Raw genomic sequence first — 25,447 nt, 5'->3', positions numbered from 1 at the left:
TTAATGTAGCAATATTTCCAGTACTGAATGAATGACTGTAATATTGCATGCCATAAAATTTTTATAATGATTCATTCATTTGTACATAGGTTAGGCTATTGGAAGGACTGATGCTGAAGCTGAAACTCCAATACTTTGGCCACCTCATGCGAAGAGTTGACTCATTGGAAAAGACCCTGATGCTGGGACGGATTGGGGGCAGGAGGAGAAGGGGATGACAGAGGATGAGATGGCTGGATGGCATCACCGACTCGATGGACATGAGTTTGGGTGAACTCCAGGAGTTGGTGATGGACAGGGAGGCCTGGCATGCTTCGATTCATGGGGTCGCAAAGAGTTGGACACGACTGAGCGACTGAACTGAACTGAACCATAAAGCAATCGTATTGCTGACACAAAATGTCACACAGTTCTTGCTATTCAGCTATTAGATTTTCACACAAACATACCCCCCTCCACATACACAACAGTTAAGTTAACTGTATAACATGATTCAGTTCAGTCGCTCATGAACTGCAGCACGCCAGGCCTCCCTGTCCATCACCAACTCCTGGAGTTCACCCAAACTCATGTCCATCGAGTCGGTGATGCCATCCAGCCATCTCATCCTCTGTCGTCCCCTTCTCCTCCTGCCCCCAATCCCTCCCAGCATCAGAGTCTTTTCCAATGAGTCAACTCTTCGCATGAGGTGGCTACTTACCATTATTAAGTGGAAGTGGACCATCATAAAGGTCTTCACATTGAGTAGGCTGAGGAGGAGGAGGGGTTGATCTTGTTGTCTCAGGGGTGGCAGAAGTAGAAGGGGAGGCAGGAGAGGCAGGCACACTGGGTGCAATTTTACTGAAATATATCAGAAATTTGCCTGACCTTTTTTGCTTTTTCTTTTCTCTGAAAATATTTCTACATAGTACTCATCCTTCTTTTACTGTTTGCTTTAGTTTCAGCATCTGTATCATAGAGGGGTCCACGTCGCAGAAGTCAGAAGCAGTCACGAATAACAGGAACCTTCTGCCAGACTGTCTCATGTCAATACGTTTTCTGGCACTATGTGTACGTCTTCTTCATTGCCTGGCACCAGTTAGGAAGCACTCATCTCCATCAAGTCATCTTCTGTTATTTCCTCTCATTTGGTGTCTATTAGTTCTTGAATTTCTCCATATCTTAAAATTTTCACCCCTCCGCCTACGTTTTCTTTTTCATCCCACAATCTCTTTCATGATTTCCTTGACTGGCTCTGTTGTAAATCCTGTGAAGTCATGTACAACATCTGGACACAGTTTTCCCCAGCAGGAATTTATTGTTTTGGGCTTGATGGCTTTCATGGCTTTTTCTATAGCAACAATGGCATCTTCAGTGGTGTAATCCTTATAGACTTTCATGATGTTTTCTCTATTGGGGTTCTCTTTCATAGTGTTGACAATCCTGTCCCTAGAGTACTGTGTGTAATGAGCCTTAAAGGTCCTTATTATCCCCTGAATTAGAGAGTGTGTTTGGGGGCTAGTAGACCGCTCTGAAGCCTTTATTATTGAATTCATGAGGTTCTGGGTGGTCGAGGCATTGTCTGAAATCAAAAGAACTTTAAGAGGCAGTCCCTTACTGGCAAGGTACTTCTTGATTTAGGGACAAAATGTCTATGAAACCAATCTAGAAAAAGGACTCCTGTTGTCCAGGTCTTCTTCCTGTACAACTTAAAAAGACTGGGAGCTGGTGTTTATCTCTTCCTTCAAGGTCTGAAGCCTAGATGAGGGTAGTCCTGATGATACACTTGACTGAAATTGCAAAAAACAGTAGAGTTAGCCTATTTCCTTCTGCCTTAAATTCTGGTGCTCACTTCTCTTCTTTACTCATAAATGTCCTTTATGGCATTCTTTTTTTTTCCAGAATAGGGCACTTTCGTATGCATTAAAAACCTGTCTAGACAGATATCTTTTCTCCTCAATGACTTTCTTAATTGCTTCTGGGAACTTTTCTGCTGCCTCTTGGTTGGCAGAAGCTGCTTCTCCTGTTATCTTGACATTTTTTTAAGCCAAAACTTTCTAAAATTATCAAACCACCTTTTGCTGGCATTAAATTCTCCAGCTTTAGATCGTTCAATTTCCTTTTGCCTTAAGTTGTCATATAATGACTTCACTTTTTCTCAAATCATATTAGAGTCTATCAGTATGCCTTTCTTACAGTAATTCTACACCCACATGAAAGCTGAATTTTCAAAGAGATAAAAAGAGAAATATTCAATATTTCTTAAAAAGTGCAAGGTTTTTGTGCCTGCTGACCTAGCTGCAGCAACGACTCACACAGAAGAAGTGTTTTTTTTTTTAAAGAATGGTCCTTACATTGGATTCATTTATCTTGAAATGGTGGGCAATCACAGCTGCAGACTGCAATCTATGGTACATATCAAGCAATTCAACTTTTTCTTGTCATGTCATGACTTTTCTCTGCTTCTTAGCAGCACTTCCAGCATCACAAGTGGCTCTTCATATGGGTCCAATGGTGTCTTTCAAGGTTTACAGTATTGCACTAAATGTGATGAAAAATACATGAGATCTGCAGGGGATCACTTTTAACGTGATAAGCAGTACTGGAGCTACGAACTGCCCAGGTGGAAATAGTTAGTGTCACGGCGTTCTAAGTGGATACTCACGATGCTTGAGCTCACTGCAATAGCAACAGGGGGTCTCTACAAAATTATTACAGTAATACAGTGAGTACTAGAGTTAATTTTATGCAGTTATGATTTAATATTGCATCTTTATGTTTGTTTATATTTCTCTAGACCACAAATGATGCTATGTAGGTATGTGCATAAGTTTTTATAAACTTTTTATTTGACCATTTTTATGGGTTTCCCTTATGGCTCAGATGGTAAAGAATCCACCTGTAATGCACGAGACCTGGGTTCGACCCCTGGGTTGGGAAGATCCCCTGGAGAAGGGAAAGGCTACACACTCCAGTATTCTGGCCTGGAGAATTCCATGGACTTTATAGTCCATGGGGTTGAAAAGAGCTGGTCACGACTGAGCGACTTGCACTTTCACTCTTCATGGTGATATTTAAGTGGGCTTCCCAGGCGGCACTAGTGGTAAAGAGCCTGTCTGCCAGTGCAGGAGACTGAGAGACACGGGTTTGATCTGCGGGTCAAGAAGGTCCCCTGGAGGAGGGCATGGCAACCTACTCCAGTATTCTTGCCTGGAGAATCCTATGGACAGGGAAGCTTGGCAGGCTATATAGTCCACAGGGTTGCACAGAGTTGGACATGACTGAAATGACTTAGCACATATGCATGGTAGCAAATGATAAAATAGACTATCATCTACATTTATTTGGCATTTATGACATATCTAACTTAATTTTTTTTTTTTTAGATATCTCTAGGCTACACGGTTTATCGGTAAGCTTTTCCAAATTGTTGCAAATCTATAAAAAATTTTCCAATATATTTATTGAAAAGAATTCGCACAGTTCAAACCCATGTTGTTCAAGGGCCAACTGAACTCTGAACAAGGCACTTTGCTAGATGCTAGCCCAGGGATAAGAAAGACATAAAAATGTTCTAATGAAGCTTACAGTCTAATGAGGAAGACAGAATTTAAGTAAACATTTATATGTATGAAAAATGTTAGGAAAAGAGCTTATAAGAAGCATATTAAATCTTATTTAAAAGTTCAGAAAAGTCTTCCTAGAAAAAGAGACATTTAAAAAAGATATATTACTGAGATTTGTTCAAGATGGCAGAGTAGAAGGATGCGCACTCATCTCCTTCTGCGAGACCACTGAAATTGCATAGCTGTTGAACAACCATCAACAGGAGGACCCTGGAACCCATCAAAAAAAGATATCCCATGTCCAAAGACAAAGGAGAAGCTGCAACGAGATGGGAAGAGGCTTGAGCATGTTTAATAGCTAGTAGGAGAAGCAGTAAGGTATTTTGATAGATTCCAGGGGTCAGCAAACTTGGGCTCCTGCCTGTTTTTGTAATAAAATTGGATTGGAACCACCCCTCCCCCCAAAAAAAAGATATATTAAAAACAGGAGGAAATACTTTCAAACTCATTTTATGAGACCAGCATAATCCTGACACTCACACCAGACAGATATTACAAGAAAAGAAAACTACAGGCTAAAATACATAATGCAGAGAGCTGAAAATCATTAACAAAATGTTAGTAAAAGGAATCCAATTATATATATATGTATATATAATAATAAATCATGGCTAAGGTAGATTTATTCACATTAATAGCATAAAGGGGAAATCATATATTATCTCAATAGATGCAGAAAAACAATAAAAAATTGAATACCAAGTCACAATAAAAATTCTCAGTATATGTATACCTATGGATGATTCATGTTAATATTTGGCAGAAAACAACAAAATTCTGTAAAGCAATTATCCTTCAATTAAAACAATTAAATTAAATTTAAAAAATTCTCAGCAAACTAAGAATAAAAGTAAACTTCCTCAGCATAATAAAGGACATCGACAAAAAGCCTCATATTTAATCTGAAACACTGATAACTCTTCTGTCACGATTGGGAACAAAGCAAAGATCTGCTCTCACCACTTCTGCTCAACATTGTAATGAGGTCCTACTCTGGCAATAAAGAAAGAAAGAGAAAAATAACCTACAGAGACCTGAAAGGAAGAAATAAAAGTGCCCCTAATTGGCATATGACATGATTTTGCATGTAGAAGATTCTAAGGAATCTACAAAAAAGCTATGGAACTAATAAGTGAATTTAGCAAAGTCTCAAGATATGAGAAATATACAAAAAGCAATTATATTTCTAAGTTCTTGCAATGAACAGTTGTAAAGAAAATAGATTTTAAAAATAATACTACTTAAATAGTAGCACAAAACTTGAAATATATAAATTGATTTAATACAATGTATAAGATCTGTATATTAAACACTATAAAGTATTGCTGAGAGACATTAAAGAAGGTACATACGGTACCTTTCTGTTGTAATCAAGACTAAAGTTCAACAAGTAGATCAATGAAACAAAATAGAGAATCCAGAAATACACCCACACTTGTATAAACGGATTTCTTTTACAAACAAACCAAAAAAATTAAGAGGGAAAGGTACAGTCTTTCAAAGAGTGGTGCTGAAATAAACAGCTAGCTATCCATATGGAAAAAAACAAAACAAAAAATCCTGATCTCAACTTCAAACCACACACAAAAATTAATTCAAGATGGATTATATATCTAAATGTAAAAGTAAATTTCTCAAGCTTTTAGAAGAAAATGTAGAGTAATAGTGTTGTAAACGTATTTAAGGCAAAGATTTTTTTAGAGTGGACCCAAAAGGCCTAACCATAAAAGAAAAAATTCAGAAAATAGACTTCAAACTTCTGCTCTATAAAAGACTTCATTAAGGAAATAAATAAGCCAAAGAGTGAGAGAGATTTATAATACATATATCTGACTGGGAACCAGAATATATAAAGAACTGTTTTAATGATTATAATAAATAACCCAATAAAAAACAGGCAAAAGATGTGAAGAGGCATTTCACAGGGGAAATGGCCAATAAACAATAAAAAAGTGTTCAACATCATTAGTCATCAGGAAAACGCAAATCAAAACCACAATGAGATACTAGAAAGGCTACTTCAGACCCATTAGAAAGGCTGAAATTAAAGACTGTGCTTGCCTGAATTCGAGGGGAGTTTGGGGAAGAATGGCTGTATGTATGTATAGGGCTGAGTCCTCTGCTGTCCACCTGAAACTATCACAGCATTGCTAATCGACTATACTCCAATATAAAATAAGAAATTTAAAAAAATGACTGCTTGCTTCAGAAGAACATATATTAAAACTGGCACAATATAGAGATTCTTTACAACACTGAGCCAACTGGAGCTTCCCACCTGCCAATGCAGGAGACACAAGAGACGTGGGTTTGATTCTTGAGTCAGGAAGATTCCCTAGAGTAGGAAATGGCAATCCATTCCAGTATTCTTGCCTGGAAAATTCCACGGACAGAGGAGCCTGGCTGGCTACATCCCTGTGGTCACAAAGAATTGGACATGACTGAGCAAAAGAGCACACAGAGAGATTAGCATGGGCCCTGTGCAAGGATGACATACGAGCTTGTGAAACGTTCCATATTTTAAAAAATGACTGTACTGTGGTAATCATTTCACAATATATACATATATCAAATCATTGCACAGTACACGTTAGACCTGCGAATGTTACATGCCAATTATATCTCAAAGTTGGGGGGAAAAAGATTGACAACACCAAATATTAGCAAGGATGTGTAACAATTGAAATTTTCAGACATTGCTGATAGGAGTATAAAACAGTACAACCAATGTGGAAAACAGTTTGTTAGTGATTTTACCCTTAGATATTTATGCAAGAGAATAAAAGACGCTTACTCCTTGGAAGGAAAGTTATGACCAACCTAGATAGCATATTCAAAAGCAGAGACATTACTTTGCCAACAAAGGTTCGTCTAGTCAAGGCTATGGTTTTTCCTGTGGTCATGTATGGATGTGAGAGTTGGACTGTGAAGAAGGCTGAGAGCCGAAGAATTGATGCTTTTGAACTGTGGTGTTGGAGAAGACTCTTGAGAGTCCCTTGGACTGCAAGGAGATCCAACCAGTCCATTCTGAAGGAGATCAGCCCTGGGATTTCTTTGGAAGGAATGATGCTAAAGTTGAAACTCCAGTCCTTTGGCCACCTCATGCGAAGAGTTGACTCATTGGAAAAGACTCTGATGCTGGGAGGGACTGGGGGCAGGAGGAGAAGGGGACGACAGAGGATGAGATGGCTGGATGGCATCACTGACTCGATGGACATGAGTCTGAGTGAACTCCGGGAGTTGGTGATGGACAGGGAGGCCTGGCGTGCTGCGATTCATGGGGTCGCAAAGAGTTGGACACGACTGAGCGTCTGATCTGATCTAATCTGATTTACGCAAGAGAAATAAAAACATATATCCACAAAATTCATCTTCCTTTCATGATTGAAAACTGAACAAATTGGATATAGAAGGAAAGTACCTCAACCAAATAAAGACTGTACAGGACACGTCCACTGCTTATTCCATATTCAGTGGTGAAAGGTTGAACGCTATCCCTCTAAAGATCAGGAACAAGACAAGGGTGCCTATTCTCACCATCCCTGTTCAACACAGTACTGCAATTTTTAACCAGAGCAATTGGGCAAGAAAAAGAAATAAAAAGCATCCATATCAGAAAGGAGGAAGTAAAACTGTCTCTGTTTGTAGATGATACGATCTTATATATAGAAAATCTTAAAAACTCCAATCTAATCCCTAAACTGTTAGAACTAATAAATCAAATCCAGTAAAGTTACAGGACACAAAACCAACATACAAAAATCAGTTGCATTTTAATACACTAACAACAAACTACCTGAAAAAGAAATTAAGAAAACAATCCCATTCACAATAGCATCCAAAACAATAAAATACTTAGGAATAAACTCATTCAAGGAAGTGAAAGATATGTACACTGAAAGCTGCAAGAGTTTGATCAAAGAAATTGAAGACACAAACAAATGCAAAGATATCCATGTTCACCAACTGCAAGAATCAATAATGTTAAAATGCTCATACTACCTGAAGCCATATATAGATTCAATGTAATCCCTATCAAAATTCCAATGGCGTTTTTCACAGAAAAAATAGAAAAAAAATCTTAAAATTCATATGAAACCACAAAAGACCCTGAAGAACTAAAGCAATTCTGAGAAGGAAGAATAAAGCAGGAGGCATGACACGTCTTGACTTTAAACAATACTACAAAGCTAAAGTAATCAAGACTGTATGGTACTGGCATCAGAACAGACACGTAGAGCAACGGAACAAACTCGAGAACCCAGAAATAAGCCCACATGTACAGTCAACTAACATTTGGCAAGATAGCTAAGAAAGAATAGTCTCTTCAATAAATGGTGCTGGGAAAATTGGACACTCACATGCAAAATAATTAAATCGGACCTCTATTTTACACCACACACAAAAAATAACTCACAATGGTTTAAAGGAGGCTAATGTAAGACCTGAAACTTTCTTCCTCTCCTAGAAGAAAGCATAAGGGAAAACATCCTTGATATTGATCTTGGCACCAGTTTTTCTGGATATATGATACCAAAAGCATATGCAACAAAAGCAAAAATAAACAAGAGCGATATCAAACTGAAAAGTTTCTGCAAAGCAAAAGAAACAACTAATACAGTGAAAAAGCAGAATTCCCTGTTGGCCTGGTGATTAGAACTCCGTGCTTCCACTGCAGGGGCACAAGTTTGATGCCTGATAGTGGAATTCAGATACTGCATGCCACAAAGCATGGCCAAAAAAAAAAAAAAAGAAGAAGAAGAAAGAAAAGGCAACCTAAGAATGGGAGAAAATATCTGTAAGTCGTGTATCTGATAAGGGGTTAATATTCAATATGTACGGGGAACTCCAACAACTCAATAGCAAAACGCCAAATAATCCAATTTAAAAGCAGCAGAAGACTCAGACATTTTTCCAAAGAAGACATAGATGGCTGACAGATGAAAATGTGCAACATCACTAATCATCAGAGAAATGTAAATAAAAACCACATGAGATATCACCTCACACCTGTCAGGATGGCTATCATCAAAAAAGACAACAAAGATGTGGGGAAAGGGACCACTTGTGCAGTACTGGGGCCATGGTATATTGGTGCAGCCGCTATGAAAAACAGTAATTAAAAACAGAACTAACATACGATCCATGAATTTCACTTCTAGATACTTACCCAAAGAAAACAAAAATACTATTTCAAAAACATATCTGCACAGCAATATATGTGTTCACTGCAGCATTATTTACAACAGACAAGATATGGAGGCAACCTGTGTCCACTGATAGATGAATGGATAAAGATGTGGCATACATACATGCAATGGAATATTCCTGCTGCTAAGTCGCTTCAGTCGTGTCCGACTCTGTGCGACCCCATAGACAGCAGCCCACCAGGCTCCCCCGTCCCTGGGATTCTCCAGGCAAGAACACTGGAGTGGGGTGTCACTGCCTTCTCCAAATGGAATATTACTCACCCATAAAAAAGAAATCTTGCCATCTGAAACAACACTGATGAATCTAGAGGGTTTTACACTAAGCGAAATAAATTAGACAGAGAAAGAAAAAATACTATGTGATCTCACTCATACTTGGAATCTAACAAACAAAACAAAATGAAAAGTCTCATAGACACAGAGAACAAATGGGTGGGGGGACAAAAGAGGTGAAGTGGATTAAGACGTACAAACTTCCAGTTAAAAAGTAAATAAGCCACAAGGATGTAACATACAGCATAAGGAATACGGTCAGTAATAGCATAGTAACTTCGTATGGGGCCAAATGGATACCAAACTTACCATGATGACTACTTCATAATGGATGCAAACGTCAAATCAGTATGTAGTATACCAGAAACTAACATAATACGGTACATCAACTATATTAAAAAAAAAAGAAAAAGACAAGTGCTGGCAAGAATGTGGAGAAATGGTAACTCTCATACATTGGTGGGTATGTAAAATGGTGTAGCCACTTTAGTAGGCAGGCAGTCTTGCCAGGTGGCTAAGCAGTAAAGAATCCACCTGCAATGCGGGAGCCACAGGAGACATGGGTTTGATCCCTGGGTGGGGAAGATCCCCTGGAGGAGGGCATGGCAACCCACTCCAGTATTCTTGCCTGGAGAATCCCATGCACAGAGGAGCCTAGCGGGCTACAGTCCATAGAGTTGCAAGCAGCTGGACAGGATTGCAGCAACTTAGCACGAACGCACAGGCAGGCAAACAGTTCCTTAAAAAGTGAAACATAGGGTTATCATATGATCCAGAATCCCGCTGCCAGGTATACATCTAAGAGAAAAGAAATCGTGTGTGTTTGCATGCTCAGCCGCTTCAGTTGTGTCCAACCCTGTGACCCTGTGGACTGTAGCCCGCCAGACTCTTCTGTGCATGCGATTCTCCAGGCAAGAATACTGGAGTGGGTTGCCATGCCCTCCTGCAGGGGATTTTCCTGACCCAGGGACTGAACCCACCTTTCTTATGTCTCCTGCATTGGCAGGAGGGTTCTTTACCACTAGCGCCACCTGGGAAGCCCAGTGAAAGCTACGTTCACACAAAAACTTCCACACAAATATTCACAGCAGTATTATTCATAATGGCCAAAACCATAGAAACAACCCACATGTCTGTCAATGGGTGAGTAGATAAATATTAACTGTATACCCATACAATGAAATACTATTTGGCCTTAAAAAAGAACTAAAGTATGGATATGATACATGAAACGACATGGATGAACCTTGAAAATTCTATTCTGAGTGAAAGAAACCAGACACAGAAGTTCACATACGTATGGGTCCTTCTATATGAAATGCCCGAACAGGCAAATCCAGAGAGACAGAAAGTAGACTAGTGGCTGCCTAGGGCTGGAAGTAGGTCCGTGACTGGTGGAAGCAGGGGTAATTAGTAATTAGAGTTACTTCTGATTATGGTTTCTTCTGAGGGTGAGTGGGTAATGAAAATGCTCTAAAACTGATTGTGGTAATTGTTGCACAACTCTGTGAATATACTAAAAACCATTGAATTGCATGCTTTAAACAAGATAATTGTATGGCATGTGAGTTATATTTCAATCAAGCTATTATTAAATATTTTTTAAAGAATCACTTTTACCATTCTTTGCTGTGAATTTTGTTTTCTTCATTTAATATTCTACTGAATTTTTAGAACTTAAGGAAATTAGCCCTTCACTTATGATATGTTACAAATACTTCTCCTTGTTTGTTGTTAATCTTTTATCTTATTTACAGAATTTTTTGGTCAAGCAGATTTTCTACCTTTTTAATTTAATGAAATATACCAATCTTTTATGGCTTTGATTTTTTTTTGTCAGTCATATTAAGAAAGGCTTTTCCTTCCATTAAACTATAAAAGTATTTTCCTGTGGTTTCTTTGAGCATGTTTATAGATTCAATATTTAAAAAAAAGAGTTATATTCCTTTTAACTTAAAAAAATTTTTAAATTTACTTATTTTGGGCTGTGCTGGGTCTTCATTGCTGCTAGGGCCTCTCTCTAGTTGTGGAGAGCAGGGGCTATTCTCTCCTTATGGTGCGCTGGCTTCTCATTGGGGGGCTTCCCCTGTTGCAGAGCACAGGCTCTAGGCACATGGGTTTCAGCAGTTGCAGCACGTGAGCTCGGTACTTGCAGCTCCCAGGCTGTAGAGCACAGGCTTAATAGTTGTGGCGCATGGGCCTAATTGCTCTGAGGCACGTGGGGTCTTCCCAGATCAGGGATCGAACCCATGTCTCATGCATTGGCAGGCGGATTCTTTACCACTTGAGCCACCAAGGAAGCCCCGTGGTTTCATTTTTTCACACTGACATTTTTGATCCATCTGTAAATTTATTTTCATGTAAGGTGTGAGGAAGAAATCCAACTTCACTTTTTAAAAGATGGTGAACAATTATGCTCATTGATTTTAAATGTCCTCCCTTCTCCAACATAGGTTAACTCCATTTCATATTTGGGTCAATTTCTAGACTTCTCAATCTGGTTCACTGATTTTTCACTTACCTATTCATGTTCTAGTGATGAATGTTTGTATGGCATAGTTATGAAGAGCATGTACACTGGAGCCAGAGTACCCCGAGTTTAAGTTCAACCTCTGCCACTCATTAACTCTCTGAGCTTGAGCAAGTTAATCTCCTTGGGCTGTTGTGAGGATTAAATGAATTATCTCAAAAGTGCTTCAAACAGTACCTGGCACACAGTGTTTTGCCTTAGTTATTATTAGTAGAATTATTATAGCCTTAGAATAGCTTCTAATATCTGGAAGGAGCTACTACTCTATTATTTTTTTTCTTTCTCAAGATATTCCTGGTTATTCTGGCCTATTTAGTTTTCCTGTATAAACTTTACAATCAGCATGTCTCACAAAACATAAGCAAACAAAATTAAATCCTCTTGGTATTCTTCTGAGATCATGGTAATTATAAATTAAATTAGGGAGAACTGATAGCTTTATGATGGTTAAGTCTTTCTAAGAACAGAGTATGCCTTTCCATATGCCCAAGTTTTCTTTTTGAGTTCTTCAGTGGGGTTTTAAGGCTTCCTTCATACAGTTCTTGCATATTCTTGTTGGTTTATTCCTAGGTATTTTATCTTCTTTTGCTAGAGGAAGGGACTTTTCTTCTTGTTTGACTATATAAAGGCTATTATTTTTAAAATAAATGGTTGGTTTTAGTATATTTTGTCCAGCCACCTTGCTGAATCTTCATAAATTTTTTTGGTTTGTTCGTTTATTTGGCTGCTTCAGATCTTAGCTGGGGCACACAGGATCTTCATTGTAGTATGTGGGCTCAGAATTGCGGTGCTTGGGTTTAGTTGTCCCAGGACATGTGGGATCTTAGTTCCCTGACCAAGGATTGAACCTGTGTCCCCTGTGTCGGAAGGCAGATTCTAAACCACTGGATCACCAGGGAAGTCCCCTTCATAATGTTTATAATTGATTTCAGTTTGGTTGTCTTTGGCTTTCCAAGTAAGCAGCTGTATTGCCTGCAAATAATATAATTTTTCCTTCTTTAAAATTTTTATGTCTTTTATTTATTTCTCCTGACTAATAGTATTTTTTTTAACAAGAAAGTAAATTTTCCTAAATCCTCTTAAATTTAGTGACACAAGATTCCTGTTTATAATTGAACAATGGAAATGTATCACCTCTTCTTCTAAAGATACAGTTTTGTTAGAGGGCTATTATCTTTTTTTCCTTTTTAAAAATTTTATTTGTAATTGGAGGATAATTGTTTAGTATATGTGCTGCGGAAGCAAGCACTAAGTGGAGGATACAATCTTGTGTAGCTTTCTGCCATATATCAACATGAATCAGCCAGAGTATACAAATGTCACCAGCCTGTTGAACCTCTCTCCCACCCCATCCCACCCCTCTAGGTTGTCACAGAGCACTGGGCTAGGCTTCCTGCAAGGTGCAGCAAATTCCCACTGGCTCTTGAGAAATTTGTATGCAGGTCAGGAAGCAACAGTTAGAACTGGACATGGAACAACAGACTGGTTCCAAATAGGAAAAGGAGTACGTCAAGGCTGTATATTGTCACCCTGTTTATTTAACTTATATGCAGAGAAACGCTGGGCTGGAAGAAGCACAAGCTGGAATCAAGATTGCTGGGAGAAATATCAATCACCTCAGATATGCAGATGACACCACCCTTATGGCAGAAAGTGAAGAGGAACTAAAAAGTCTCTTGATGAAGGTGAAAGTGGAGAGTGAAAAAGTTGGCTTAAAGCTCAACATTCAGAAAACGAAGATCATGGCATCCGGTCCCATCGCTTCACGGGAAATAGATGGGGAAACAGTGGAAACAGTGTCAGACTTTATTTTTCTGGGCTCCAAAATCACTGCAGATGGTGACTGCAGCCATGAAATTAAAAGACTCTTACACCTTGGAAGGAATGTTATGACCAACCTAGATAGCATATTCAAAAGCAGAGACATTACTTTGCCAACAAAGATTCATCTAGTCAAGGCTATGGTTTTTCCTGTGGTCATGTATGGGTGTGAGAGTTGGACTGTGAAGAAGGCTGAGAGCCGAAGAATTAATGCTTTTGAAGTGTGGTGTTGGAGAAGACTCTTGAGAGTCCCTTGGACTGCAAGGAGATCCAACCAGTCCATTCTGAAGGAGATCAGCCCTGGGATTTCTTTGGAAGGAACGATGCTAAAGCGGAAACTCCAGTACTTTGGCCACCTCATGCGAAGAGTTGACTCATTGGAAAAGACTCTGATGCTGGGAGGGATTGGAGGCAAGAGAAGGGGACGAGAGAGGATGAGATGGCTGGATGGCATCACTGACTCGATGGATGTGAGTCTGAGCGAACTCCGGGAGTTGGTGATGGACAGGGAGGCCTGGTGTGCTGCGATTCATGGGGTCGCAAAGAGTCGGACACGACTGAGCGACTGATCTGATCTGATAGAAGAATTGAAACTTTCAAATTGTGGTGCTGGAGAAGACTCTTGAGAGTCCCTTGGACTGCAAGGAGATCAAACCAGTCAATCCTAAAGGAAATCAACCCTGAATAGTCATTGGAAGGACTGATGCAGAAACTAAAGCTCCAATAATTTGGCCACCAAATGCAAAGAGCCAACTCATTGGAAAAGACCCTGCTGCTGGGAAAGATTGAGGGCAAGAGAAGAAGGGGCTGAAAGAGGACAAGATGGTTGGATGGCATCATCAACTCAATGGACACGAGTTTGAGCAAACTCCAGGAATTAGTGAAGGAGGACCAGGAAGCCTGGTGTGCTGCAGTTCATGGGCTCACAAAGAGTTGGACCAACCTGGTGGCTGAACAACAACAATCTGTTTTACATACATGGTAATACATACGTTTCAATGCTCCTCTCAATTCATCCCACCCTCTCCTTCCCCTGCTGTTCTCTATGTCTGCATCTCTATTGCTGCCCTGCAAATAGGCTCATCAGTACCATTTTTCTAGATTCCGCATATACGTGTTAATATATGATATTGTTTTTCTCTTTCTGACTTAACTTCACTCTGTATAACAGGCTCTAGTTTCATCTACCTCACTAGAACTGTACCCAATTCATTCCTTTTTATGTCCTGCTTAGTAGTATTGACTGGTATCTTTAGAAAAATGTAAATAATTATTTGTTGTTGTTGTTTTTTATTCGCTAAGTCACGTCCAACTCTTTTGTGACCCCATGAGCTATAGCCCAGCAGGCTCCTCTGTCCATGGGATTCCCCAGGCAAGAATACTGGAGTGGGTTGCCATTTCCTTCTGGGGATCTTCCTGGACCAGAGATCGAACCCACGTCACTGCACTGGGAGGTGGATTCAAGCCACCAGAGAAGCTGCGTAAATAATGATAGCAAACAGTAAATAGTGAACTTGTTTTTATAATTACAGCTAGAACTCCCATCTCATATTTCTTCCTTTTGAGAGAGGGACATAATATGAAGGCAAATCAAAGATTTAAAATTAAAAAAAATTCAGATCTTTATGAAGATATGTATGAGATATATGAGAAAGACATGAGGAAAAGCTATATTAAAAACACCCGACTGGGTATACAAATGTTATTCAGCATAATCTCTACTATGTAAAAACAATGTATAAAAAATATTAGACCAAGGAGAGAGGCCTCAGGAGCAATCAAACCTGCTGACCCCCTGATTTGGACTCCGAGTCTTCAGACTGTGAGAAAATAAAATTCTATAGTTTAAGCACAAAAGAAAAAAAAAAACCTAGAAATAATTAGCAAATATATTAATGGTGAGTGCTGTCAGTGGTGGATTTATAAGTAATCATTTTTCTGCTTCATTATACTTTGCTGTACTACTACATTTCTATAATAGGCAAGTGTTTCTTTAGTGATCAGAAAAACATAAACAGGAGATAAAAAGAATCAATCAAGTATATTGCTTTTGGTTGAATGTGGCTTGGAACTTATGTCTTGATGTTTGAAATCCCGGTCGCCATGCTCTCCTGACTCAGGCCAGTTTTATGATATGTATCAAGAATGCTTCATCTAGTTCTTCCATCCGGCTAGGTAGCCTACAGTGTAATCTCACATGATGTCACTTTCTTCTTTCATCTGACTCCAGATGTTCTCCAACATGCTCCCACTTCCAGATTTGTGTCTAGATATCCATGCAGCTATAGATCTTTTCGATACCAAGCTGCCCTGTTTCTCTTAAGTCTCTTGAATACCTTGCTTTTTGTTGCCCATGATTCTCTCCAGAGGACCCCTGCATGACCCACAAGCAAATCTGCTCTTTGGTACTCCTGAGCAGTAACTTTTCTTGAGCAAGGATTTTTCTGAAGGTTTTGAACCCTGGGATGTCTCCTAAGCGGAGAAGGCAATGGCACCCCACTCCAGTACTCTTGCCTGGAAAATCCCATGGACGGAGGAGCCTAGTAGGCTGAAGTCCATGGGGTCGCAAAGAGTCGGACGCGACTGAGTGACTTCACTTTCACTTTTCACTTTCATGCATTGGAGAAGGAAATGGCAACCCACTCCAGTGTTCTTGCCTGGAGAATCCCAGAGACGGCGGAGCCGGGTGGGCTGCCATCTACGGGGTCGCACAGAGTCGGACACGACTGAAGCAACTTAGCAGCAGCAGCAGCAGCAGCATGTCTCCTAAGACACTCATAGGAAGCCCTTCCCTAGCCACGATGATGGCCTATACAATTTTTGGAGATACAGTGTTCTTGGAGGAAGTCCAGAAACCATACTGATTGGCTTTATTACAAATTCATACAATCCAACCTCGACTGGATGCTCACGGCTACCGGGTAATCCTTTCAGTCATCTCCTTTGAACTTTGTATTGCATTCCTTACAGCAGCTGCCCCAGACATTTTCCATTCTCAAATTTCTAAACTAACCCTTTGTCCCCACCCCTCCCCTCTAAGCAGACAACCTATTTTATTGAGAAGATTGAAGCCATCTAATTTAATCCTTCAATTTCCTTCCTCCATACCTTAAATCTCCCCGTGTCTTCACTTGCCCTCACCTCTTCCTTCCCCCTCTCTCTTTCTCCATCTGTGTTCCCGAGTCCACGTTCTCTCAGCTTCTCTGGGACCCTGCTTTGCCAGTTATCCGCCTTATGTGTGCGTCTTTCCTCTTACCTTCTCCATTAGCTCTTTGCTATCTGCCCACATATGTTTGAGTGGTCCCTTAATTTAAACATCCTTCATAGTTTACTTGCTAGAGCTACTTGCTTCTCCTTTTGCTTTTCAAAGCCGAATTTCTCAGAAGAGTGTGCTACATTCCTTACCTCTGACTACTCATTCACTCACTCAGAAGCCCCTTCCATGTCGCTTCTGTCACATAAAAACTGTTCTCTTGAAAGTTATGGATGAGCTCCCAATCGCCACAGATTCAAAGGACATTTTTCTTAGTTCTTCACCTGTGACAACCGATAGTGCTGTCCCTCCAGTACTTGAAACTCTCCTCTGGCTTATACAGTGGTATTCTATGCTGTTTTTCTTCCTGCATTCTGCTTCTTCCCTGATTCTTTCTCCTTCTCTCACCCTTTAAATATGCGCATTCCCCAAAGTTCTGTCCTTTCCTTTCTCACTCCCTACACTTTCGTTCCTCGGTGATCTCATCCATTCACATGTTTTAAATTCTGATTATATTCCCACTTCTAATCTCTTCATCAGTCTTGAATCCCTGCCGGACAAGTTCATTTGAAAGGTTCACTGGCTTTTCAAACTCAGTTGATTCCAAACCAAACTACAGAAGCAATGCTTGTAACCAATTCCACTTAAACTCAATGAGTGCTGTTCTTCACTTTTCATTTCTTAATAATATGCTTATGCTGCTATTTCTCGAGTTTTAAATCTTAGATATTATCTTTGGACTCTTAGATGAAGATGGTAGATTATCTTTTTTACCACCCACATACATTTCCATCCTTCCATCTTTGTAATATATTAATGAGGAGAAGACTCTTGAGAGTCCCTTGGACGGCAAGGAGATTCAACCAGTCCATCCTAAAGGAAATCAGTCCTGAATATTCATTGGAAGGACTGATGCTGAAGCTGAAACTCCAATACTTTGGCCACCTCATGCGAAGAGTTGACTCATTGGAAAAGACCCTGATGCTGGGAAAGATTGAAGGCAGGAGAAGGGGATGACAGAGGATGAGATGGTTGGATGGCATCACAGACTCAATGGACATGAGTTTGAGCAAGCTCTGGGGATTGGTGATGACAGGGAGGCCTGGAGTGCTGCAGGCCATGGGGTTGCAAAGAGCTGGACACGACTGACCGACTGAACTGAACCAATTGTGACAATTCTAGTTTAAAATATGCAGTATTTGTATTTTTATACTACATAAATATTATTCACAGCCAAGCCACAAGCTGTGCTACTACTACATATTCTTTTTTTATACAACATTTTGTTTCTTTTGGAGTTACATCGTTCTTGGTTTGCTTGGAGTTTGTAAGTATTAATTACTATTTCTTTGACTGAAGTGTTCATCTCTAATTCTCCAGCCAAATGTAATCTAACACAACAGTTTCATCAGTTCTATTTTTAACGTTTTCTTGTAGGCGTTTCTCCTGGAGATTTCTGACACTGCAATCTGAGCTGTTTGCTATCTACCTCTCCTGCACAAACGACTATCCTGGGACTAACCTTCAATATCATCCTGAGAATCCCCTTTACTTCTTTCCTGTTTTGGATAGCTTTTTCCAGATCCTATAATTTCACCTTTTAAGATTTATCCTCATTTTTGGGTGAAACACGTCCTCCAGTAGTTTCATGAGAAAAGCTGCATGGGAGTTAACATTTATAAGCTCTTGCCTATCTAAAAATCTATATTCTGTTCTCTTAGTTGATGAATAATTTGATTTGATAAATTTCCCTTAGAATTCTGAAAGCATTGCTCTATTACTCTACTGATTTTCAACTTCTAGCATTGTTGTTGAGAAGCCCATTCACATTCTAATTCCTTTTCTCTGCAAGTCCAATTTTTCTTTTCTTTTTTTTTTTTGATTTTTTTTCCTTTTTTTTTAAAAATTTTATTTTATTTTTAAACTTTACATAATTGTATTAGTTTTGCCAAATATCAAAATGAATCCGCCACAGGTATACATGTGTTCCCCATCCTGAACCCTCCTCCCTCCCCATTCCATCCCTCTGGGTCGTCCCAGTGCACCAGCCCCAAGCATCCAGTATCGTGCATTGAACCTGGTGCAAGTCCAATTTTTCAGACATTACATTTCTGGAGTAGGCCTCTAATTCCTTGTAATTTTCTCTTATTTTCTAATTCTTTTGCCTCCTCTGGGCCATTTCCAGCTTTTCTACTGAATTTTTAATTTATGCTATTATATTTTTAATTTCCAAAAATTCCTTCTTGTTCTTTGAAGAAAATACATATATATGTGTATTTATGTTTATATGCATGTGTGGTGGTGGTGGTGGTGGTTTAGTCGCTAAGTCGTGTCCGACTCTTGCGATCCCTGGACTGTAGCCTGTCAGGCTCCTCTCTCCCTGGGATTCTCCAGGCAAGAATACTGGAGTGGGTTGCCATTTCCTTCTCCGTATGTATGTGTGAGTGTATATATACATATATATCTAGCCTGCCACATATGGCAGGCTAGTCCTATTTAGTGGATCCAATACCTTCTCTGTTTTCCCTGATGATATTAACGAGAGCCTTCTTAAAGTTTTCTTCTGATCCTTGTCTTGTCGCCGCTTCTTCTGAGTTCCTCCTTTGTCTACCCTTTTTGTCTAGCCTTCATTTCTGGCTATCATGTTAGAGAGTTCTTCCACATGGCTGGTGATCCAGGAATATATCCATTCATATTAAGAGTAAGATGTCAAAAAGCTGGTTTTCTCAATGGATGGAGCTTGCTGACACTGAGCTCCATTGTAGAACGAATAGGCTGAGACCTGTCATTTCATAGTGGAACTCCTAAATGTCAGATCTGTGGGGACTTCTTCAGGGGCTACATTTGTTTCCCCAGGTAATATTCCACACTCACACTTGGGGAGTATCCATTTGGCAGCCAGCATTCTGAGAAGTAAGCAAGGGAAGTAGGGATAGGTATCAACACACAGCCTGTAGACACTGGCTGATTTCCTTGTTTTCACGAGGCTCTCTCACCTTTGCTCTGAACCTGGTATTCTTGAATTGAGACGTCTTCAGTTTGGTTGCTCCAGACTTCAACTGAATAGAGAAAGAAGTACTCGACCTTGATGCTTTATGTGGGGAAGAGGTTCTCGGGTGCTAACAGTTCCTTATAAGGGCTTTCACCAAATCCTGTTTTCAGCTCTCCTCACACCCCTAGTTTCAGAGTGCCTGACCCAGCATGAACAGATATCTTTCTCTTTTGTAAGTCAGTCAACACTTTCTTTGCTAAAACAGTTCCTACTAATCCATTTGCAGTCAACCTGCAGATAGGTGTAAAATTTACTTCACACCTATCATGTGGACTGAAAGGCGATCAAACCAGTCAATCCTAAGGGAAATCAACCCTGAGTAGTCATTGGAAGGACTGATGCTGAAGCTGAAGCTCCAAAACTTTGGCCATCTGATGAGAAGAGATGACTCACTGGAAAAGACCCTAATGCTGGGAAAGATTAAGGGCAGGAGAAGAAGGGGGCGACAGAGGATGAGATGGCTGGACAGCACCACAAACTCAATGGACATGAGTTTGAGTAAACTCCGGGAGATAGTGAAGGACACAGAAGCCTGTCTTGCTGCAGTCCATGGTGTAGAAAAGAGCTGGACATGTGGCTGAACAACAACAACAACAACAATCACTGCCATCTCTTCTCTTCTGGCTTTATATCTCTTCTCCCCTGTTATTATAAATTCAGTGTGTTTGATAGAGAGTGCAAGGCCCAAATTCAGGCAAATTTGGCCTTGGAATACAGAATGAGGCAGGGCAAAGGCTGATAGAGTTTTGCCAAGAGAACACACTGGTCATAGCAAACACCCTCTTCCAACAACACAAGAGAAGACTCTACACATGGACATCACCAGATGGTCAACACCGAAATCAGACTGATTATATTCTTTGCAGCCAAAGATGGAGAAGCTCTATACAGTCAGCAAAAACAAGACTGGGAGCTGACTGTGGCTCAGATCATGAACACTTTATTGCCAAATTCAGACTTAAATTGAAGAAAGTAGGGAAAACCACTAGACCATTCAGGTATGACCTAAATCAAATTCCTTATGATTATACAGTGGAAGTGAGAAATAGATTTAAGGGACTAGATCTGATAGACAGAGTGCCTGATGAACTATGGATGGAGGTTCGTGACATTGTACAGGAGACAGGGATCAAGACCACCCCCATGGAAAAGAAATGCAAAAAAGCAAAATGGCTGTCTGGGAAGGCCTTACAAATAGCTGTGGAAAGAGAAGTGAAAAGCAAAGGAGGAAAGGAAAGATATAAGCATCTGAATGCAGAGTTCCAAAGAATAGCAAGGAGAGATAAGAAAGCCTTCCTCAGAGATCAATGCAAAGAAATAGAGGAAAACAACAGAATGGGAAAGACTAGAGATATCTTCAAGAAAATTAGAGATACCAAGGGAACATTTCATACAAAGATGGGCTCAATAAAGGACAAAAATGGTATGGCCCTAACAGAAGCAGAAGATACTAAGAAGAGGTGGGAAGAATACACAGAAGAACTGTACAAAAAAGATCTTCATGACCCAGATAATCACGATGGTGTGATCACTCACCTAGAGCCAGATATCCTGGAATATGAAGTCAGGTGGGCCTTAGAAAGCATCACTACGAACAAAGCTAGTGGAGGTGATGGAATTCCAGTTGAGCTATTTCAAATCCTGGAAGATGATGCTGTGAAAGTGCTGCACTCAATATGCCAGCAAATTTGGAAAACTCAGCAGTGGCCACAGGACTGGAAAAGGTCAGTTTTCATTCCAATCCCAAAGAAAGGCAATGCCAAAGAATGCTCAAACTACCGCACAATTGCACTCATCTCACACGCTAGTAAAGTAATGCTCAAAATTCTCCAAGCCAGTCTTCAGCAATACGTGAACCGTGAACCTCCAGATGTTCAAGCTGGTTTTAGAAAAGGCAGAGGAACCAGAGATCAAATTGCTGGATCATCAAAAAAGCAAAAGGGTTCCAGAAAAACATCTATTTCTGCTTTATTGACTATGCCAAAGCCTTTGACTGTGTGGATCACAATAAACTGTGGAAAATTCTGAAAGAGATGGGAATACCAGACCACCTGACCTGCCTCTTGAGAAATCTATATGCAGATCAGGAAGCAACAGTTAGAACTGGACATGGAACAACAGACTGGTTCCAAATAGGAAAAGTATGTCAAGGCTGTATATTGTCACCCTGCTTATTTAGCTTATATGCCGAGTACATCATGAGAAACGCTGGGCTGGAAGAAGCATAAGCTGGAATCAGGATTGCTGGGAGAAATATCAATAACCTCAGATATGCAGATGACACCACCCTTATGGCAGAAAGTGAAGAGGAACTAAAAAGCATGTTGATGAAAGTGAAAGAGGAGAGTGAAAAAGTTGGCTTAAAGCTCAACATCCAGAAAACTAAGATCATGGCATCCAGTCCCATCACTTCATGGGAAATAGATGGGGAAACAGTGGCAGACTTTATTTTTGGGGGCTCCAAAATCACTGCAGATGGTGATTGCAGCCATGAAATTAAAAGACACTTACTCCTTGGAAGGAAAGTTATGACCAACCTAGATAGCATATTCAAAAGCAGAGACATTACTTTGCCAACAAAGGTCCATCTAGTCAAGGCTATGGTTTTTCCTATGGTCATGTATGGGTGTGAGAGTTGGACTGTGAAGAAAGCTGAGTGCCAAAGAATTGATGTTTTTGAAGTGTGGTGTTGGAGAAGACTCTTGAGAGTCCCTTGGACTGCAAGGAGATCCAACCAGTCCATTCTAAAGGAGACCAGTCCTGGGTGTTCTTTGGAAGCAATGATGTTAAAGCTGAAACTCCAATACTTTGGCCACCTCGTGCGAAGAGCTGACTCATTGGAAAAGACTCTGATGCTGGGAGGGATTGGGGCAGGAGGAGAAGGGGACGACAGAGGATGAGATGGGTGGATGGCATCACCAACTCGATGGACATGAGTTTGGGTGAACTCCAGGAGTTGGTGATGGACAGAGAGGCCTGGCGTGCTGCAATTCATGGGGTCGCAGAGTCGGACACGACTGAGCAACTGAACTGAACTGAACTGGGTCTTCACTGTTGTGTGGGTTTTCTCTAGTTGCGATGAGTGGGGGCTCCTCTTCACTGTGGAGCATGGGTTTCCCATTGTGGTGGCTTCTCCTGTTGTGTTACACAGGCCCTAGGGCACACGGGCTTCAGCAATTGCAGCTTGGGAGCTCTGGAGTGTGGGCTTAGTAGTTAACGGTGTACAGGCTTAGTTGCTCCGAGGCATGTAGAATTTTCCTGGACCAGGGATCAAACCTGTATCCCCTGCACTGGCAGACGGATTCCTATTCACTGTACCACCAGGAAAGTCCCTTAATGTCTTTTTTATTATTTATTTAATATTTATTTTTGAGTGATGATTGCTTTACAATATTGGTTTGATTTCTGTTATACATCAACATGAATTAACCATAGGTGTATATTCCCTCCCTCTCGAACCTTCCTCCTACTTCCTGCCCATTCCCACCTCTCTGGTTATTACAGATCCCCAGTGTGAGTTCACTGCAAACTCCCACTGGCTCTCTATTTACGTATGTCAGTGCATATGCAGCATGCTCCTCTGTCCATTTATCTCACCCTCTCTCTCCTCTCCCCACCCTTGTCCATAGTCTGTGTCTCCACTGCTGCTCTGTAAACAGGTTCATCAGTGCCATCCTTCTAGATTCCATATATATGCATTAATACACAGCATTTGTTTTTCTCTTTCAGACTTAGTTCACTCTGTATAGTAGGCTCCAGTTTCATCCACCTCATTAGGACAGACTCAAGTGTGTTCCTTTTTATGGCCGAGTAGTACTCCATCATGTACGTGTACCACAGCTTCCTTACCATTCATCTGTCGATGGACATCTAGGTTGCTTCCATGTCTCGGCTATTGTAAAAAGTGCTGTGATAAACACTGGAGTGCATGTGCCTTTTCAGTTTTGCTTTCTTCAGGGTATGTGTCTAGACGTGGTACTGCTGGATCAGATGGTGGGTTTATTCCTAGTTTTTACAGGAATTGCCACACTTGTTTTCTATGGTGGCTGTATCAATTTACATTCCCACCAGCAGTGTACTTTAATGTCTCTTTTTAAAGTAAAATTTTGTTTTTGTTTTGGCCCTCATACTTCATACTCTACTTTTTGACTTTTAGTACAAGAAAGTAGGAACATATTAATCACGAATTAAAAACCTGTACAAAAAGCCATTGACTGAATTGAAACATGGATTGAAATGACAGCATTAGAGAGCACGTGTACTGAAGGCTTTCATTCTCCACACACTAAAAATAATGCAATGTTCATAGCAGTCTAATTTCTATGTCACTTTAGAGTCAATATTCAGGATAATTGTGTTTATTTTCCTAAGATATCCTTTTTAAAAATGCTCAAGTACACCAAAATATAATTTGCAATGTATCAAAATAAACATATAGAATAAACTTGGCAAGAAAGCAAATTTCTCTACCTCAAATTATATTTGCTTACTATTCCAGATAAACTGGCTCCCCACTGTCTTTTCAAATACCATTATTATTGCTTCAGTGCTCAAGCTGGCTAAAACGCCCTCCTGCCCCACTCCTGGTCAAATTTTGTCCATCTTTCAAGGTCCAACTCGAACCTCCTCTTTCCAGTGAAAACCAACACGACCTCTCCTCTTCCTGGTAGCCTCCAGCACTTCTTTGAACCGCATGTCCTGACGCCTGCTCACTCTCTACCACACCGCCCCTTAGGAGTCTTCCCAACTAGAATGTGAACATCTTGGTGGCTAGGCCACAGCCTTCTTTTCTAATCCCCATGACTCCTAGTACCTCTGTGGGCCCATGGCAGATGGTCGAACAAATCTTTTTTCTAAACAAAAATGGGTTTATTTTTTTACATGATGACAGCTGATGCTTATTGTGTTTCAGGTATTGTTTTTGTTGTTTGTTTGTTTTGGCCGCACCGTGCGACTGGCAGGATCCTAGTTCCTTGACCAGGGCTCAAACCTGCGCCCCCTGCAGCGGAAGTGTGGAGTCTTAACTGCTGGACTGCCAGGGAAGTCCCCCGAATAGCTTTATATATATATTTTTACTGTGATTATAAAAATGTTACACAGTCATTATAAAAACTCAAACAATATAAAAATGTGTGGAAAAAAAAAAAGTAAAATCCTAGCACCGAAAGAAAACCACTAATAACATTCTGGTAAACCTCTTTCCAAACGTTTTTGAATGTATATAAATACATACAGACATAAAATATATATAAATGGTATTATACCATTCTGCTGTTCTGGCACTTGAGACAATAAATGTAGATTTTCAGAGTCTTCCTAAAATCGTATTACTTCCTTGTCTATCGCTGCTTCCTGAAGTTAATTTTATTTTAAAAACAGAAACATGCTTCCAAGGAATTATTGGACAACTTACATGACAAATAAGGTTTTGGACACTGGGCTTATATATTTTTCAAGTTGCTAATTCTTTTGTCATCAGACCCATTTTGATTATAACTTGGTTAAAGTCATTTATTTGTTCATATTTTAAAAGATATTAGACACCTGGTAAACATTTTCGTGGACTTACCCATTAATCTTCATATGGTTTGTTACACATCTTTCATGAGGTTTCAATTAGTTAAGTATATTCTTATATTCCTTCTGCAAGCAACATAGATGGTGATAAAGGCTCTCTGGTATCGCTTCTGTCTCACTTATACA

The 25,447-nt window shown here is 40.1% G+C and overlaps 1 protein-coding gene and 1 pseudogene across 3 annotated transcripts in view; one reads left to right on the top strand and one right to left on the bottom strand.

Moving 5' to 3' along the window:
• CSTPP1 (centriolar satellite-associated tubulin polyglutamylase complex regulator 1) overlaps window positions 1–25,447 on the bottom strand; it is a 210,219-nt gene that overhangs the window by 81,927 nt on the left and 102,845 nt on the right. The window lies entirely within an intron of this gene.
• On the top strand, window positions 6,058–6,128 carry LOC129629399 (uncharacterized; annotated as a pseudogene).

The sequence above is a fragment of the Bubalus kerabau genome, chromosome 15, assembly GCF_029407905.1.
Source record: "Bubalus kerabau isolate K-KA32 ecotype Philippines breed swamp buffalo chromosome 15, PCC_UOA_SB_1v2, whole genome shotgun sequence".
Classification (NCBI taxonomy): Eukaryota; Metazoa; Chordata; class Mammalia; order Artiodactyla; family Bovidae; genus Bubalus; species Bubalus kerabau.
The sequence above is the reverse complement of the archived record's forward strand: the minus strand, read 5'-3'. Positions and strand labels throughout refer to the sequence as shown.